This window comes from Stenella coeruleoalba (genome assembly GCF_951394435.1).
Source record: "Stenella coeruleoalba genome assembly, chromosome: 14".
NCBI lineage: Eukaryota > Metazoa > Chordata > Mammalia > Artiodactyla > Delphinidae > Stenella > Stenella coeruleoalba.
The window spans coordinates 5,625,533-5,638,912 of NC_137160.1; positions in this window are offsets into that span (position 1 = coordinate 5,625,533).

The following is a 13,380-nucleotide window of genomic DNA, read 5'->3' on the forward strand; positions in this document are numbered from 1 at the left end:
TCTGATATGATAATTAGTTTTGATTAACAGTGAAACTCACTAATATCTTTCAAGGAGAATAGCGCATTCTTATACATTTATTGTCTCCATCAAAGACAGCTAAAACATAGAGCTTGCAAAGTTGCAATACTGATTCTATTCTGAAACCCCTTGCTTGGGCATTTGTAACCAAGTCTCAACAGGCAACTTAAATCACTGTGGCTAGGTCTGAAGAGGACTTTGAAATATGATTCCGAGATTGGCATAAGTAAATAAAATCTTAAAATGTAGCAATGATCAAAATCAGTGGAAACTTATTTTTAGCATTTTAAATATTTTATCATCTTAGTTTAGCTTTATAGAGATTCCAGGATTCATTAAAATACTGGTCCAGGGGATTCTTGGAGGATTTTACCTCATAAACCAAAATAGCTCCTTTCCTATATGCCTTATGGCAACTGGTTCTTTATCTGGGGGAAATACTGATTTGAGAATAACTCACAAGGAATTGTTAAGTGTGGATTGTTCCATTAACCAGAGGAAAAAAATATTTAAGTTACAAAAAAAAGGGGAACAAAACCATGAGTAGCTCTGCAAAGATTTTTGTAGTATGCTTTATGCTGAGAAAATTGTGTGCATGTTAATTCGTATCTTCATTACGTATGTAAGTAGAGAGATTCTGTGCCCCTCAGGACCCCAAATGAGATGGGAATCATTGATATTGGAAGACATCACTATCAGAACAATTATTTTAAAAAGGAGACTGAATATCTTGCCGCCGATGGTGAGTATGTTGGAAACCCACAGTTTAACTGAGGGTGAGGTTTTGTATTTACTGTACTTCTTAAGATAGGAATGAAGGAAAGTTTAGGGGCGTTTTTCCTTGCTTGTACTTTTAAAATATTGCAAAGAACCTCAGAGGGCTGAAAAAACATTGCACTTAAAGTGGATTATTACTTAATATTGCCTTGAATAGAAAAGAAAAAGAGGATTTTATGTAAGACCTTTCTCGACAGCTATCCATCTCACTGAGTTCAAAAGAACTCACTGCTTCACAGTCAGGACCAATTAATTAGGAAGCAGAATCCTCCTCTATCTCAGACCAAAAGTTCCTATAAAAAAGTCACACCCCAAGCAGTTTTCTACAATATAATTTCATTTGTATTGTACAGACTGGAAACAGCTTTAATTTGTGATATAACAGGATTGTAATTGCAGCGTTACGTATGCGTGGGCTGTAGGTTGGAAGATAAGCATATTTGGAGAAGAAATACTAATAAAATGCTCATTTTAAAGCAAGAAAACATACCTGTGATATATTTTAGGTAAATGCAAGCAAACAGTTTGAGGCCTGGCGATGTTGAATTTGTCTGAAAGTATTTTTCTTTATTTTTCTGTACAAAGACATAAAAGAGGATAGAATACCTCTCTAAAAAGACTTCATCTATATTTTTAGATTACTGTCAACATAATAGTGCTTTCTCCTGGACTTTTATACACTCACTGTAGAATGCTATTTTTCCCAGAGTTTTGCGGCCACAGTTGAAATTGTATCCCCCCCAAGCTTTTATTTAGGTTTGTAGATAGGATGACTTATTCAAACAGACTACATTTCCCAGGATTTACTCATCCCTGACAAATGACTCTAGGAGGTGCTATTATTTATTTTATATATTTTTTTTATCATTCAGTCAATTCTATCAGAGTGGTCTAGGTCCTGGACTGAACCATTCACAGGACTGAACCCTGTAAATGGGAAGAGGTCCCATTAAACTCTCTCTCTCCTCTCTGTCTCTCTCTCACACACACACACATTACACATTAAACTCAAGGTTACAATGTGCTGAAGTCATATATCTCAAAAATGATGCCCTAAATTAAACAAAAATCTATATGAAAATCAAATACGGCACATTCTGAGATTTAGGGTAAGGGAAGTGTTGTTAGAAATAACCTACGTCATAGTAATCGTTGCTTCTAGGCTCTGTCAGCTGACAAAAAAAAAAACATGTGTACATAGTGAACCGTGTATATATGCATATCTATACCTATATCTATAAGTAAGCATCTGTATCTATTAAGCTAAACGTGAGTCCGTATGGAAGTCTGCAACACTAATGACCACATGGGTCTTTGTAACCTCCTTCCTTGCTTATCTAAAATTCTGCCTCCAGTAGTGTGAAATCTGGCTCCCACCGGAGCTATTCATCTCCTTAATTGCTCAGCCTCAGTCTACGTGTAGAGCTGTCTCGGAATTATGAACCTATATCCCCACAGGAAGCAACCGTATCAACCACAGTGCATTATTTTTGTGTGGTTCCTTTTGTCTTTGGTCTCACAGACTCCTATTTCCAGGGTTGCGTCAACTCCTTTGTCCCCACTCTCTTTACACGGTTGTCCTTTTTGGCCAAGACATTTCCCAGGATTCAAATCTCTCTCCTGTTATACAGAAACAGTATAACATCATCACCATCCACATGGTTCTTTCTCCCTTATCTCCTCCTCCCCACCTTTTAGAAATAGAAAATACATATTAAATAATAAGTGACAAATATTCCCCTCTTTGTAAAAAAAGGAAATTCAAATAACTTTTTAGACCTTTGATCTATTTCATTTTCTTAATGTTACCAAAATAAAAATAAAATTTTTCAAATGAAAACAACACTAACTAGAACACCTACTTTCTTCCTAGTATTTTGTTTCTCCCTTGTGTTTCTACCCCACCGCACAAGACATTTTCTCACAGAATAATATACAAAATTATTATCGGCTTAAAAGGATCAATCATGACATAAAACCTCCATGATTCTCTTAGACCCACATACTTTTTCTTGAACTTTATGTTTCAGCTATATCTAAAATGGACAATTATTACTTCCTTCTAGATTTTTTTATATCTCATTCACACCACCTGGAGACCCATGCTTTTGTGAACAGTGGTTAACCATGTGAATATGAAAAAGACAACTGCTGCTTGGAAACCAAGCATGCGGTTCCTCTGTACCCTGCACGAGGATGTGCCCAATCAAAGGCATAGCTGCAGACTGGAACGTTATCTGCCTCCTTATGAAACATGGCTTGTCAACAGCAACACGTGGGGCAGAGTGGAGCTAAGGCAGCCCTCAACTGACCAGATGTTAATTTTTCTCCAAAAACATAATCTGGAAATAAATCTGTTATCCTTTTAATAGAATAAACCCCAGAAATTGTTGGAAATGTACTGTTTCAAAGAGCCAGCCAGGGACACTGAAAAGTAAAATACTCACTTTCTAAGGACAAAGGTGATACATGTTAAAGTAATAAATTGGAAAAATGAAATAGATGTAACACTTGGTCACTTATTTGGAGAAGCTGGCTATATTAAAATACATTAATCGAGAAGTTATTTGTATATGTGTGTACTATACATACTAAAGCATTTTGTAACTTATACAGCATCTTTAAAATATTATAGTTAATTTTTATGAGAACACCATTTTAACATATTGCTGTCTGCAAGGGTATATAACAATACAACGTTCAAATGAACTTATTGAACAATTCTAAGATGTGCTTTAAGAAATAGTTGCCTTGTATATCTTTCCAATAAAATGTTGCATCCTGGGAAATTAGAAACATATGTTCAATAACCAAAATGTTGAAGTAAAGTGGCTTGAAATAATTATCTCTTCATGTTAACACCCAAATCGACAGTAAACTCCCATCCCTCTTCAATGCAGCATTTCACTTGATAATTAGCAGCTGTATGCTAATTACACTGGGAGCTCTTGATTTCCTGAGTATGCTAATTTAACGTTCTGTTGAGTGGTGACTTTGTTTCATGGAAGCCTGACATATAAGCCATATAGAATACGCTCTACAGCTAATCCTACCCTCAGTTCCTGGGAAGAACCAACTGAGTACCTCTGTTAATGGTACATCATAGTAAAGAGGAAAATTGTCAGGACTCTGATCGCAGGAGGAGAAAGTGACTGGGATTCCTACTATGAACTGAGCAACCTGAATGCCAAGGGAAAGATGAGAGCCACCAGCAGTCAACAACATCAAATTAATACTTGGCTCGGCGCTACTGAAAGTTGAATCTACTAACTGAGCATTTTGAAACTGCATCATTTCACTAATGTAAATATGATGACAGTTAAGTGCCGATATGACCTCCTAATGGGAAATGAAAAGCACTAGGAACTCCTTCCAAACAAGTGGGAGACGGTCACGGAAGAGCTGATGTCAAGAGTGGCGGTGGAGTTGATTGTGATAATGCTTCTTATGAGGTCTTTATTGTACAACATTACTGATTCAGGTTTCTCTGTACAGCTCTCCGCCTGACCTTTCTTCTGTGCAGGTTATATACTCTGCTTAAACAAAAGGGAGGATGTCAGCTTGGAGTAATATCCACTGTCTGCCCCCTCCATTAAAAGTATCAGTCATGAGATGGAACATTGGAACTGAGAGTATGCTTCAGGAAATAACACAGTGGAGCACTGCTGCGTGCATGCTACAGGGAATAGAAAGCTAGTCGAGAAAGTAAAAGACATATGTATTTTGTTTTTTCTGTTTTCTTCTTCTTGATATACATAGACATTGTATGTTTTCATGATAATAAATAATATTTCTAATATTTATTATGTTCTAATTGGGTGTGATTCTAGTATTTACATTATGTGTATGTATGTGAACACACACATACACTATATGTTTAAGAAAAATACTATTCTAATTTCCCATTTAGTTAAAGAAAAAACTGAGTCACAGAAAACAATTTAAAGCAAGTTTTATAAAGTCAACCTGCAGGTAAGTGGTATAGCTCAGTTTAGTCCTAAGAACTCTGGCCCAAGGACGTGTAGTGTACTTAGTACTTAGCGGACTTAAATACTCTATTTCTCTTGATTAAACCCCAACATATATGCGCACCACCAAGGTTGATTGACACAACTTCAATGTCATATTTTATGAGACATGGATACTTAAAAAGAAAAAAAAAAGAAAAGAAAACAGGAGATTGCTGCAGAGGCTGTGTAAGGCTATGCCAATTCCATTATTCCATTATCCTTTACTTCAAGCAGTTCCTTACCTGTGTGTATGAGGATTAAAATACAGAGCATAACCTACAAATAAAGGATTTTTAATGGATTTATAAAGTGTTGCTAAATTAATATCAAAAAGCATCTTTCATTCCTTGGAGATAGTACTGCAGTGAATTTCTACAAGTTTTATTTAAACCAGGTTTAATAGAAACTGCATCTATAGTTCTATGCCTTATCATACAAATTACAAAAGCTAAAGGAATAATTTTATAATATCTTGAGAAGAGAAGCATCAATGTTCTGCTAGATAGCATAGAATGTATAAAAAAGTAGAAAACGATGTGTGGGTCTTTATTGTGAAGAGATACATATTTTTCAAAATTATTTCTATGTGCATAAACAAGATAGTTTAAAGATCTTATGTAATTTGAATAATTAAGGTGTTATCTAACTATCTATGTTTCACTAGGATCATCTATCAGAATTTTTTCCTGCATAATTTAAACTTTAGTCGCTTTAAACTAGGCACCCACCACAGAGCTTTCTTCACCTCTGTGTTTCTCAGTGTCCTTATCTTGCCCTCAGTCTTTAATTATAAGTTGGCTGGATATTGATTTGTAGATTGACAGTTATGTTTCCTCAGCATTTTAAATATGTATTCCATCTTCTTATTCATATGCCATTGCTGATGAAATGACCACCAGGCTAAATATTGTTTCCTTGTAGGTCATTTGTCCTTTCTCTCAGGTACTTTTCAGACATTGTGTTAGTTTTGTATGCTCTGAATTTTTACCAAGATGGCCCTGAGAGTAGTTTTAGTTTTATTCTTCCTACTGTCAATTTGATGGACGTTTTCATTCTATAACCCATGTTTTCTTTAATTCTACCAAATTTTCAGACTTTACTTTTATAAATAATTTCCACTCACAAAAGTCTCTACACATCTCTTCTGGAACTTTTATTATAAAATGATGATACCAGTAGGCTGTAATAAGTTGTGCAAATATAATGTAATACATAGAACAACTGCAAAACAAACTACATAAGGAGATACATTCAAAACCACTATAGAAAAATTAAAATGAAATTTTAAAAATGATTCAAATAACACACATGAAGGCAGGAAAAGAGGAACAGCAAATGAAAAACAGAGAGAACAGAAAAAATAAATGACAGACTTAAGCATTAACATATCAATAATTACATTAAATGTAAATGATCTAAATGTACTGATTGACAGAGATTGGCAGATTAGAATAGTGACAATAACCTAACCATATACTTTATACAAGAAATCCTTTCAATTATAATGATATAGGTAAGGTGAAAGTAAAATGATGGAAAAACATATAAATATTAATCAAAAGAAATAAGAGGCTGTATTAATATTAGGTAAAGTAGACATCAGAGCAAAGAAATAAAACTCATAAGTAATGATAAAAAGGCAATTCATGAAGAAGATATAGTAATTATAATGTGTATGTGCCCCCCCAAAAAGCTGCAAAATATATGATGCAAAGTTGATAGAACTAAAAGGAAAAATTGACAAAACCATAACTATAGTTAGTTTTGTGAACATCTGCCTCTCAGCAATTGGTGGAATAACTAGGCAAAAATCCAGCAAGTATATAGAAGAATTTAATACTACCATCAACCAGCAGGGTCATAATGAGCATTTGTAGAATACTCTATTAAAAGTCAGCAGTATACACATTCTTTCTAAGTGCCCATGGAACATACACTAAGATAGACTACATCCCAGGATAAAAACAAATCTCAGCAAATTAAAAGAATTTAAATCATACAATGTATTTTCTCTGACCACAGTGGGATTAGTATAGAAATCAATTACAGAAAACAGAAAACTTGATTTCTTGGAAACTAAATAAAGAGCTGCTAATATATCAGGTAAAAGAAAACTCTCAAGGAATATTTTTAAAAAGAACACATTGATGTGAATGATAAAGAAAATACACTGTATAAAAAATTGTAGGGCACAGATAAAGTAATGCTGAGAAGGACATTTATAGCACTAAATGAGTATATTAGGAAAGTACAGTCTCGATTCAATAATCCAAACTTTCACTCAAGAGTCTGCCATAAGAAGAGCAAAAAAAAAAAAAAAAAAAAAAAAAAAAAAAAAAAAACCACAGAGAAAAGTTAATGGAAGGAAATAATAATGATACAAGTAAAATCAATGAAATTAAAAACAGAATAAAATAGAAATATCCAAAGAAATATAGAGTTGGTTCTTTGAAATGATCAATATGATTGACAAAACTTTAACAACACTGATAAAAGAAATAAATACAATTTTTAATATCAGGAATGAAACAAGGGGTATCACTACAGACCCTGCAGACATCCAAAGGAGAAAAAATAATACTAAGAACAACTCTGCACATAGAAATTTGACAACTCAGATTAAATGGACCAATTCCTTGAAAAACACAAACCTCCACAGCTCACCAATATGAAATAGATGGTCTTAATAGTCCCATTACTGTTAAGAAAATGGAATTAATAATTTTAAAGCTCTCAAAAAAGAAATCTTTAGGCCCAGATAGTTTCACTGGAGAATTCTACCAAAGAATTTAAGGAAGGATTAACATTAATTCTGCACAGTATCTTTCTCCAGAATAGAAGAGAGAACACAACCCAATTTATTTTTCTACCCTGATCAAGAAGGCTTTATTCCAGATTTGAAAAGATTGTTCAATATTTGAAAATCTATTAGTGTAATCCATCCTATTAACAGGACAACAAAGAAAACCTGATCATATTATATGATTAGATCAATTAATGCAGAAAAATCTTTGGCAAAAGTCAACACCCATTTGTGATAAAAATTCTCTGCGTGTATATTTCTAATAAGAATAGAGGGGTACTTCCTCAGCTGGATAAAAAGCATCCACACACACAAAAATATAGTTAACACTGTATTTAATGTTGAAAGACTGAATGTTTTCCCCTAAGACTGAGAAAAATGGCAAGAATATTTGCTTTCACTACTCATTCAAAAGTGTTGGATTTTCTAGCCAATCAAATAAGGCAAGAGAAGAAAATGAAACAAAAAGAAAACTGTTCTTATTTACGGACATCCTGATTGTCTAAATAGAAAATCCCAAGATGCCTACAAAAAAATACCCTTCTAGAACTAATAAATGAGTTCAGCAAGTTTGCATATAAAAGATAAGCAGACAAAATCAACTGTCTTTCTATAAGCTAGTAATGAACACATAAACACTGAAAATAGAACTATAATGCCATTTTCGATCACTCAAAAAATGAAATACTTAGTTGTAAATCTAACAAAACTTACTGAGGACTTACTTGCTACAAACTACACAATGCTGATGAATTAGCCTTGAATGGAGAATGCAACTGTTTAATGTGCTAGAAATATAAAACTGAAGGAGATATTCTTCCTGGAGCTTTCACACTTATGAAATGTGAACCTTGAAAACAAATTAGTACAATTAAGTGGTAAATATGCTAACATAGCAAAGAGTCAATTCTGTGGCATTGGCAATCATGTGGGATTGAGTCAAAGTCTTCCTGTAAGTGACTTGTGTACTGAGTCTTGAAAGATGAGTAGCTATTTTCCAGATGGACAAAACATAAAATGTATTCCTGAAAGAGGAAGAAGAAACTAGTGCACAGAAGTATGAATTAACACAGTAAACTGAGAGGACTCCAAATGCTTTGACTGCATCCAATTTAAAGAACCTGGATTTGATGACATGATAAGAATGGAATGGAAGTAGAAATATTTTTGCTTGTAAATATTCTGGAAAACAATTTACTTTTAATGCTAGAGTGGAGTGATCATGTGCTCAATCTTTTAAATAGTTTAAATCATCATATAAATGTGACCACTTTCACCTTTGCAGCAGCATTGGTTGGTTTCCAAGTCCCAAAGAATAATTTTTAGAAAAAAATGCAATTATCCATCTTTTTATTTAATGGTCCTTTGAGTAGTATCAAATCTTGACTTCTTATTAGACTCTGAATTTCTCTAATAGCCTCCTGGCTCAATATAGGCAGAAAATGGGTCTTAGTCATGTTTGTAACCCCAGATATGCCATATGTTCTGGAACTTTGTAGATGCTCAGTAAATTTCTTTGCATACACCAAGGGAGCATAACCATTAAAATAGTTAGAAACTTGGTATATTATAATGATTAAAAGCATGGATATTGAAGTCAAATATATCCCCATTTGCAAGATACGTGTTTTTGGCAAGTTATTTAATTTCAATGAACTTTATTTTTCTTACCTATAAAAGAAAGAAAACATCTACTTGCTTTTCTCTCCATGATACACATTTCTGAAAATACTATGTAATTCAAATTTGTTCAGGTTTGTTGTAAATGAGAAAATTAACAGAGCATGTAAATCTATAAACATGCTACGTATCATACTTTAATGCTGCTTTTTATTTTTTGACATTATCGCTTATAGATGTTTAAGTTCACTCCTAAAGAGCAATAGTAAAAAATAATATTGAGGTTGTCTGGCCATATTGTTGCACTTTATTACATACAGTTTCTGTTCCAATATTATCAACTTTTGAGTACAAATTTTAACATTAGAATTGCAAATAAAGAAAATATTTGGATGACATTTCATATTGATTAAAACAATTTAAATACTAATAGCTACCATAAAAACCAAAACCCTAATAGAAGATTTGTACAAATAAACAGGTGGTCTAAAAATAACTTATGTTTAATATAATTAAAGAAGCCCAATTATATGGCAAAAATATAAACAAATTACAACTTCCAAGGAAGATGTACCAACTTATAAATGAGGATTTATTAAGACTTTAAAATTTGGGGGATGATATTATGATTAAAACAATCTTCTCATACAAATGAGACCATTAATGTCACCCTATTTCAAAATAGCACTATGAATTTCTGCTTCAAGAGAGAATTGAGTACTTTATGCATTCCAATGGTCCCACTGACAAAAGTTTGTAAACTTTGTTGAAACACAAAACTCATCTGCTTGAAGGCATCAGACAGTAGCTAAAATAACAAGAAAAGAGGACCTAACAATCAGAGAAGAGGAAATTTAAGGATTAAGTTGACATTTTGCAATTGACTTGTCCTTGTGTATATCTGACGATTCTGGGCATGAGCAAGTGGCTGCAATTCTATTGTTCCTTTAAGAAGAAAACTCCTGCTGGAGGACAGAGAAATCCACCCAGCACATGCAATATTTGGGTATTTGAATGGCAAAAAAAAGGGCACCAAAAGCATGATCAGTTTACATTTCCAGACATTTACTGAATTCTGAAGTCGTTTGGAGTGAGAGCCTAAAGATCTTTGCTGAAAACCCCTGAACTAGAGAGATATATTCATCAGTCTAATTGTGGCTAAAAGAAAAAGATTAGTGCTCACAACTCTACAGGGAATGTTATATTGATCACAACTGGCTCTAAGTTGACAACCTTGGTGGGGTACACATTAGCTACAGAGATAATTTCACGTTAAGCTAAAATTGCCTAAACTGTCACTCAGCCTTAGATCAGGTCAATTATGTAATGCAAGTCTACAGGGAAAAAAAAACCCAAAAGCAACCCACTGTAACAAGAGAAAACAATCAACAAAACTAGACCAAATGATGACTCAGGTCTTAGAAATAGAAAGATTTAAAATAACTATGAATACTTTGTTAAATACTGTAGTGGAAAATTGGACAATATGCATTACCAGATTTCAGCAGAAGAACTGAAATTATAAAAAGAATCAAATGGATAATTTAGAAGTAAAAATAAATGGTAGAAGAAATAAAAAGTTTTCAAAATATTCACTGGACACATTTAATGATAAATCTAACATCACCAGACTAGATCCAAAGGAGGTAAGGATGAGTTAATGTGAAGATAAATCTGTAGAAATTACACAAACTAAAGAGAAAACTAGGAAGAGAATAAAAAGGAGTAAAGACAGAGTGTACATGAGCTATGGGGCAATATCAAATTATTTAACATATATGTAAATTGAAATACTAGAAGGAGAAGAGAGAATGGATAAGAAGGAATATTTGAAGAGATAATGGCTGATAATTTTCAAATATAATTAAAAACAGCAAATCACAAGTAAAAGGAATGCAGAGAAACCCAAGTTGGGTTAATATACATTATATTCAAGATATTGGAAAGCAATGATAAAGAAAAACTCTCAGAGGCAACCAGAGAATAAAGAAAAAATAACTATAGATCTTATGAGAGACCCAACCCAACCTCTGACCGATTACCTTTATATAATTTGCGTGCCCATTTAATGAGTTCATAGCTAGTAGTTCTCGGAGTTGGCTTGAATAGGAGACTTACGGGGCCTATGATGCCATTGTTCCCTATGGAGCACTTCTTTATAGAGTCATCAGACTTAAGACCTTCAAAGAACAAAGCAAAACATATGAAACAAGACAATATAGACAGACAAACATGCAGAAAGAACAAAGGGAGCAGCGGAAGGCTCCATAGGATAATGGTTAGAGTATTTACCACATCATGCACTTTCACATCTAAGAGTGTAATTAACAACTTCTCAGATAACAAAGTAAATTCAACAACTAGGATTCAACAAAATAAGGCAGAACCCTTGTTGTTGAGAGATGTTCCTGACAACAAATTGGCAGCACATTTGAACTGTGGGAACAAGGGACGTGAAGAATGCACCTGCTGCTGTGTAGGTCCCACCAAATGCTGCCGAATGGAAGTCTGCAAAAAAGTATCTCCGTGGAAGCTCCATTTTTCAAAGAATCCATGACTTAACATCTGAATCAAAAAGCTGAATGTACTATTTGCTAAAGCAAGGGAAAGCTGTGCATATATTAAGACACAATACTTGAAAACAAGATGGAAAGTAAGTAAGCATTTAGCTAGGATGTGGAACATTTGGAAGTCCTTGATAGTGATGAAGGGATTGTAAATTGATACGGTCACTTTGGTAAAATAGTTGTCAAAATCTACTGAATTGAACATGTATATACCATAGAAGCCAGAAATTCTACAGCTAAGTGTATGCTTCTCTCCAAGGGCTTATATATGTGCACTAAAAGACATGTACAACTGTCTTCACAGCAGCATTATTCATAATAGCTCCAGACTAGAAACAACTAAATGGTTCATCAATGTTAGAATGAATAAATTATAGTAAGTTCATACAATGGAATATTCTTCAATAAGAAATCATTAACTACTGCTAGCCATAAATATATGATGAATCCCATAAACGTTATGCTCAACAGAATATGTGATGTAATGTATGTTTATAAAAGATGACTCTGCTGATATAATATTCAAGAACAAGTAAAGCTCACCTGTGATGCTGAAAAACAGGATAGTATTTACATATAAAGGCAGGTGTTTAGCAAGTGTGGTCACAAGATATTCTAATGAAAGGTAGTTTATATTCTATTTCTTCATATGGCCGTTGGTTACATGGGTGTATTCATTTTGTCAAAATTCTTTGAGCTGTATATTATGGTCTGTGCTATTGCATGTCATATGTTATAACTTAATGAGAAGTTTTTAAAAACATAAAATTTGCATAAAATATGACTTCAATGTAGTAACTACTTCTAAAGGTTTGGGAGGATTAGCTAAAATAGCATATAAAATACTTAGCTCAATGCTCTACTCATTATAAGTACCCAATAAAATGTAATATACTTGTTTTTAAACCTTCCAGCTGTCTTAAATTCCAAGCTTTATTGTATAATCTTTACAGAATGTAAAAAATAAGAACTCCAAATATCTCACTACTTTCCTCCCACAAGACTGTCTTGCTTAATGGAATTTTATTAGTAACTGGTTTTAAGGTATACTATGTTTTCTCTAAACTTTCCACGGTAACTTAATTTTCAGGCCACATGTTCATCAGTCTGCTATAAATGTTCTATTGAATGTATATAGCCTTTTCATATGGAATAATATAGTACCATGGTTAAGTACACAGAATCTGCAAATAGAATCCCTAGGTTCAAACGCCAACTCTGTCATGTACTAGCTTTGGGGACCTGTAAGTATAATACCTGCATCCATCTTACAGTGTGAAGAGTTCATTCTGATGTTGAGAACAATACGAGGCATTTAGTAAATGTTCGACATCATTACTTCTTACAATGGATTTTAATTTAGCAGTTTAAATATAATAAATAAAATTCATTACTGTGACAGTCTTGAAACCTTCATATGTGGATAATTTTCTTTGGAAGTGGTGGGTGTATTTTCTGTAAGAAAGAGAAGTTGTTGTTTGCATAATGCATCAAGCATAAGGTGCTCACAGATGCCTAATTAGTGGCATGCTTCACAAAGGACATGCTTGGTGAAATTGCTGTGAAAATACCACATTCTGGT